This window comes from Gavialis gangeticus, unplaced genomic scaffold, assembly GCF_001723915.1.
Source record: "Gavialis gangeticus isolate Ggan-Ray unplaced genomic scaffold, GavGan_comp1, whole genome shotgun sequence".
Taxonomy (NCBI): domain Eukaryota; kingdom Metazoa; phylum Chordata; order Crocodylia; family Gavialidae; genus Gavialis; species Gavialis gangeticus.
Window position 1 is genome coordinate 149,583,975 of NW_017728992.1, and position 7,549 is coordinate 149,591,523.

A 7,549-nucleotide genomic window follows, 5' to 3' on the forward strand; every position below is an offset into this window, starting at 1 on the left:
CTACTGTTGTAAAAAAAAAAAAAGCAAACCTCATATTTGGATGCATCAAATAGGCGTATTATATGTAACACACATGAAATAACTCATCCACCTACTCAACACTGGGCATGTCTATACATGACACTACATCACTGTAGCAATACACTACAGAGACTTAGCATTTGTGGGCAAAACCTGTGACGCTGCATTTACGTTGCTGTAGTGATGTGTTTCCCCATTATAGCATGGTGCTATGGCAACATAGTGCCTAATAATAACTGTGCGGTGCACATGGTGCAGTACCAGCTGTTACTGTGCCATCTTTTAGTACTTCCAAAACAAAGTACTAAATGATGGTGCAGTAACAATGGCACCATAGGGGCACGTGTAGATGTGCCCACTGTTAAGAGCTCAGGAAAGACACTGACTAATTGGAAACATATAGATAAGAACAACAAAAGTGCTTAAAGGCCTAAAATCATGAGCTGTGAGGAAAGACTGAAAGACTGTTTAGACAAAAGAAGGCTGAAGAGAGGCAAATAGGAAGGTAATCAATTGTTTTCTACATCCACTGGGAACCAGACAAGAGGTAGTGGACTTAAATTAGAATGGGGAAGATTTAGGGTAGACATCAGAAAAAACTTTCTAGCTATGGATAGGTAAGCAGTGAAACAGACTTACCTTGGGAGGTTGTGGAATCTCCATCACTGGAGATTTTCAAAAGCAGCTTGGACAAATGCCTATAAAATGTTTGAGAAATCTTCCAGTCCTACTTTCTATGATTCTATTATATATTTAACTGCTTTCCTACCAATTCTGCATGTCAGCTCCACAAGGTACAGCCAGGCAGATCTGTGCCTCCTTTGACAGATAGAGTTGCCATAGATCATTGATATAACTGAACTGCAGCAAATAAAAATACAGGGCACCATAAAGATGGAGTCACAGGATTGGGGGCTCTAGTTATAGTTCTTTAGTTTAAAGTAGTCAAACCAAAAGTTTTGGCCCTGGACCATGCGTAGGCAAGTAGCCATTAGGACATGTGCAGATATATCCATTCCCTACCAATCTGTGCTTAGACTGAATCTTCAGGCACTGACTCTAAAATAATTTCTGAAGACTGGTTTTCTTCACTTCCTCTGGATTATGAAAAATAAATGTTTTGCAGCCATAATCATTTTTAATTTTGCTGGATATAACATAGGGATCATTCTCAGTCCCACAATGGAAAAACCATTTCACATCTTACCAGCAGGGATGCTGGAAACCTCAGAAGACCCTGAAGCAAACACCAGCTGTCCCTGCTGTTTCCACTTCAGATCACTTTCCCTTAGCAAAGGATGGCAAGCTGTGGTTCCTCAAACTTCTACATTTAATCCCTACTCTTCATGCAGGATTATATAGCCCTACTCTGTGTTCTGGACTGGATGATGTTAATGCTTCCACTTTTCCTTCCTTACCTTACAGGAAGAGAAGGATGTCAACCCCTTCTCCCACTCCCATGTCCTGTATTTGGAAGCCAAAACATTATCAAAATTCTTCCTATTTGTACTAAGTCTCTATCTGTCTCCTCTAATGATTAATCTTTTTGATACTATTGGATTTTAAATTGAATTTTTCTATAGGCACTTTAGAACATATTTTAATATGAAATATGATTTAATCTGTATACACTTACGTTTCCTATCAGCATTAGAGATATTCAGAGTGGGGTATAGTTAGGGTTGAGCTCCAAATTGCCTTTAAACACAAGAGATGCATTCTTCTTTTTCTTTAAACATAGGTGGGACAAACAGTAGGAAATATCATTCAGGATTAGTTTCTAAGCTCTCTGAATGCTCTATGTAGCTTTTGTTTGGTTTCTCTTCATAAATTTTTAATACGGAGTCCTTGAACATTAACTTTGGCTTGTCAATGCCAATCCTACTTTTCATTGTTGACTGATATATCTTTAAAAATACAGCACACTGCCACACACACACACACACACACAGAACTTGGCAAAGAGGAGAGTCTTAAACAGATCTGGTAGAACAGGTAGTTATAGTCGAACAAATAAATGTAGTTAAGACCATTTTTTGCCATTATTCACAATGTAACTGAGGTTGTGTACACAATTCTAATTCACTGAGGCCAGTAGCAGGCAAGTTACATTGATTAGTAGAATACAGGTGTCCACATATATGATTGATGGAGGGTGGCAGCCTTCTTCTATCACCTTCTTTAACTGCCCTTCTGAACACAGTCTTTTATAAATGTACCCTTTCCCAACTTGACTAACTACTGCACAAATACCCACAACCATAGAAAAGATAGTAATCTGGTAGGGATATATGTACAAAGGTAAAAGTTGGATGGGGAGGTAATATTAAGTTTACAGTGCATTGTCTGATATATATGATTGTTTTGGTAACAGTAAGCTGTATATGGGTGGATGGAGACACAGAGTTTTTAACTATTAAGAGGCCTAACTTTTTGTTCTCTCAATGTATGGGTTTGTGTGAGGCATGTTGTATATGCTGTTATCCAAACAACTTCACCATGTTGTTATATGTATGAGTATATCTGGAAAAAATGTAGGGACTTCCTGCCTGCCTCTCCCGCAGCTGGGGGATGAGCTGCCAGCTTGCTGAGTGACCCCTGAGCTGGTGAGGAGGGGGCTCAGTCTTTTCCTCTATGGCGGTGGTACCCCCTAGGACTGCCCAGGTGGGCTGCTAGTGGGAGGGTGCTGCAGTGCCCAGGGGGTAGTACCTGCCCTCTAGGAAAGAAGGACTGGGCTCCAACAAAGCTCAGGGCGCACCGGCAGCTCACCCCCTGACCTTGAGAGAGGGGGGTAGGTGTTGGGGGAAAAAAAATACAATAGGCCTCTCGTCACTTTTCTCTCTTTTTTCTCAGGAGATCCTGCCTGAGTGAGCTCCTGCAGAGGGGCCCAGTGCTTCCCTCTGTGGTGGCAGTGCCCCCCCAGGACTGTCCAGGCGGGGTGCTAGTGGGCAGGTGCTGCCCCAAGGGTGTACAGGGAGCTGGAAGCCTGGGTGTGCTTGGGGCAGCTCAGGCCCGTTCATCATCCCTGTTACCTTCCTGCCACCCAGGACCATCCGGGAATGGGCTGGTTTGTACCTGGGGCAGTACAGAAAGGTGTTAGGAGGGTTGGATGTGCTGGTGGCTGGAGAAGGTGACAGGGACAGTGCATGGGGTGTTGGAAGCCTGCCAAACCTGAGCTTTCCTGATCACGCCTGGGCTTCCAGCACCCCATGCACCATTGCAATGTATTATGTAGCAAACTAAAATACATCAGATGTGTTTTACTTTGCTACGTAACAGAATCATTTAAAGTGAAATATGTCACTGCATGTGTACAGCACAACAAAATTCAAATGAAATATGCCACCACAGGTGTAAACAGTGACACCATTAAAGTGGTGCAAAAGGGCAGTTAAGTCACTTTAAAGGCCAATTTTGTCAGGTGTACAGGCGCCTTATTGTTGCAGTCTAATACATGTTGTTAGTTGTGCAGTCTAGGTTCACCTGGGTTAAAGGGACTAAGAAGCTCCAGCATCATGCTATGAGAGGAAGACAGGGAAGACCCCACACATGGTAACCACATTAATAGAGTTGTAAGATGGGAAGACCTTCTTAAGTAATGGTTTTAGCATGCAGTGTGCAATTGCTGGGATGGGGCATATTCAAAGGCATTAATAGCTTTTGTTAGTCTATGGTGTGTGTTGTGGGGTGTGGGGCGTGTCTTGTTTTTGGCAGGTAGTCCCAGTAGGGTAAATTCATACTGATGATGTCCCGTGCTGTGCTGGATGTATATGCCCCTGACTATCAGATGGTATTGGATACCATGAGGCACCTTATCAGTTTCATGTAGTGTGATGGGATTTTCTGCCGGATCGCAAGGTGCTTTAGTTGTTCAGGTTCTGTATTCCACACCCTCACTCCATGATCAGTACCTGTACTGTCGCATCATATCCCCTGTCCCTCAGACTATCAGCCAGTGGTCTGTATTTTGACAGTCTGTCTGTCACCTGTTCTCTAAGGGGATGGTCCAATCGATTATCAAGATCCTTTTTCTGAGATTAAACCAAAATTCCTTACTTATATAATGGTCGTATGGAAAAAAAAATGATGTGTGTGTGTGTGCGTGTGTGTGTGTGTGTGTGTGTATATATATATATATATATATATATATAATGATTTATTCTTGACTGAAGGTGTTCAACATGATATATATATATATGACAACTCCCAAGACTTTGTTCTTGCACCATATTCAAAAATCAACAGAAGGAAAAATTATCTATTCATTGAGAGTCAGAGTCATGCTTTCAGTGAGAGGCTCTGCTACAGTCCCATCTGATGTTCAAATGCCCAAGTGAACAATCAAAAGATGTAAAAATATATCTGTGCTCCTTTAAAATAGACAAAATTAGCTGTTCTGGAAATCAAAGGCAATCTCTTTTAATGATAGCAGAAATTATGTTGACTTCATCAAAGCAGAAATGTAGGATACCTTAGATAACATCCACCGTCTACCCAGTTTCAAATTTTAATCTCTCTCTATACTGTGCTTTATGAATGTGAAATAATGTTGTGGTTATTGATTTACAAAGAACATTTTAGGTGTAAATGATTACATTGCATGGTTTTTATGAGAAAAGAAACATTGAATTTTCCCTTTATCCCACATGGGAGCGCTTGCTTTATGTCACTAGTCAATGTGATTTGATTTACTAGGAAATGAAGTACTATGTCAGGATGTAATGCAGGATGTTTCATCTTTAAAAATTCCAGTGTGTATATATATATATCAGTAATGTAAACAGCTACGTGGGACCATGCACATGTGAACACGTGGGTGTTGAGTGTGACTTCACAGGGTTGGAGCTATGATTCCACAACTGGGGTCTACATTTTGAAATTTCTAGAAGCTGGAACTTGAGTTCATTTTATTGCAAGAATGTCTTAAATTGTTCTTATCACTGAAGGTATTGCAGAGGTAGTATAGTTACAGAAGGAAGTGGGTAAGTGCACAAAGAGAGACTGGACTTGAAATTTGACTTGCTAGCCTTGTGGTAAAAAATGATGACAACAATAACTTAACGCTATCTAAGTTACACTGTCCCCCATTCTCTAACCCCACTCTAAAAGTGTCTTGCTGACTAAAGGTAGAACTAGAAAATGAAAAGTATTTTCAGTGGAAAATGTAGAATGAAACAAATGTGTTCATTTGAAAACTAGGGTTTTATTCCCAAAACTGAACTGGCAAGAATAAATGTTTCCTTTTTCTCAATTTTCTATTCAGGAGAGGGAGGCCATTTTACTTTAAAATATGCTTACATATTTTTAAAACAAAAATATCAAATTTTATCAGTCAAAATCTGTGTGTTTATAGAGTACCTGTGCTAAAACTTGCAGCAGTTAAACAAAAGGTAACATGCATCAATTCTGGATGAACTAAGTCTATGGGTACTGTAACAGAGAGCCTGGGGCTCCCTGTTCCTTAGGAGAGAAGCGACCCTGAGAGGGAGCACTGCAGGCCGGGCAGGAGGCAGCTGCTGCAAGTTACCATAGCAACTGGGCAATGAGGCCAAGTAACAGGCAACCCAGGGTAGTTTCCTGATTGACAGGGGAAGGCCTATGGAAGGCATATAAGCCCAGGGCCCTAGGTATGAAGGCAGTCTAGCCTTGCAAGCCACAAGGTAGGAGCTCCTCACCAAGAGAGCTGCCAGCAAATGCTGGAGGGACTGCTCTGTCTCTTTAGATTCCCAGTGAGGCTCAAGAAACTCACAGGGATATAGCCAAGGGCTGGGGAGTTATTCTGGCAAGAGGGGAGGAAAATTTTTATCTCTTAAAGAGGCAGAGGGCTGCTTCCCCTTTTGTGTTGATGTTGGTAGGCCCACAAGAGACTGTTTGGCTAGGTACAGACTGTCAAAAAGCCTGAGGCTGAATCGCTTCAGTCTTTGCAGGTTAGTTTAAGCTGCACAGGTTCAATTGAAACAGAAATAAACACCCTTCCTTTGATTCAGGAAATGCAGCCACATGCCTGCAGTGGCTCACGTCAGAAGCTGGAGGGCACTAGAGCACGGCTCTCTGGCTGTGTGCTCACTTTCTTTTCTTGCTGCCCTCAAGGTCTCGGATTTTCAGTCTAGAATTACAGCAGTAGGACTCTGCAGAGTTGCTCATCACTTCTTTTTGCTTTGAGGTGCTTCTGGGATTTGTAGTCCACAGTTGCAGCCAGCAGCAAGTTTGAGTGGGGGGAGGGGTGTTTAACTCCCCTCCCTGGCCCCAGGCCCCAGCTGGGGTTTGCTGGGGGCGGGCAGCCTTCTCCGCCTCCACCCCCATAGACTGGACAGTGGGGACAGCCATGCTCTCTGGAGCAGACAGCCCAGCCCAGCGTAGCACTGGAAAATATGCTGGGATGCTGGGGGACTGTGATTTAACTTGAACCAAGAAGGGGTCTGGGACAAGTTTCATAAACCAGTTTGACTCAGATCAGTTAAGTCTGATACGACATTCAACCAGGTTTATCCTAAAGCAGTTTCAGCCATTTTGAAACTTGTTTATGTGCGCTGAAATTATGGTCTTTTACAGGTTTAGCCAGTTTCTGCTCACTTAAACTGGTTTATGTGTAATTTCTGTCCCTAGCCATAATGTTATAGTCTGGGGGTGGGGGTGCTTATTATTTGAGTTCCAGTTTAGCACTGGTGGCTTGGGTTTGGGACTAAAGGGGTGGTTTAGAAGTACCATTAGTACCTGAGGGGCATGCGATCACCTTGAGCCCTGCCAGGGGCAGGCTCAAAGCCTGAACAAGTGTTGAGTGCAGAGCAGGGCAGAGCATGAGGCCACAGAACCAGAAAGGGGCCAGGAACCTGGCAGACAGGGACCAGGGGCCCGGCACCCAAGAGGGGCACAACCCAGCAGTGGCCAGAGGCCTGGCTCCTGAGAGGGCTAGACCAGAGCTGGTGCCTCAAAGCCAGGTCCAATACAGTGGGCCCAGGCTAGAAGGCCTAGGTGAGAGGCAAGGGGTAGTAACAGAGGGGCTAAAGCCCCAACAGGAGAGTAGTGATACACAACACCTCTGAGGCTTGAGACATGGTGTAGGGGAGAAATGGAGCCATTCAATTAGCTCTTAAAGCTATAGGAGCCCTGTAGTAGCTTGGTCAAGAGAGGCCCAGGGAAGGGCCTGGGAGTAGTGTAGTCGAGACTAGTAGGGTGCTGGGGAACCCCAGTAGAGATTCAGCTGGATAGGGGCCCACACTAAGACTCATGGGCAGCCTCCCTTTAATCCTATTAATACATCAAGGTATGGCAAGTGAGACAGAATGGAAGGCACCTTAGAGGCAGAGTGGGGCATGGTTGCAGAGCCACCATGGGGCATCACAGCTTCCCTGGGACCCCACTGTGCTACAAGTATGCATAATAATTTGCTTATATATAAATTACTATGGGTATATTTATTTCAAAGTCAGTGTTTTCAGCTTTGCTCCTCACCTCCACATGTTCAGAGAGAGCAGGGTCTGACAGTAAGGGAGGGAGCGGTGGGGGTGGGGAATCTTCCAGACAGGGA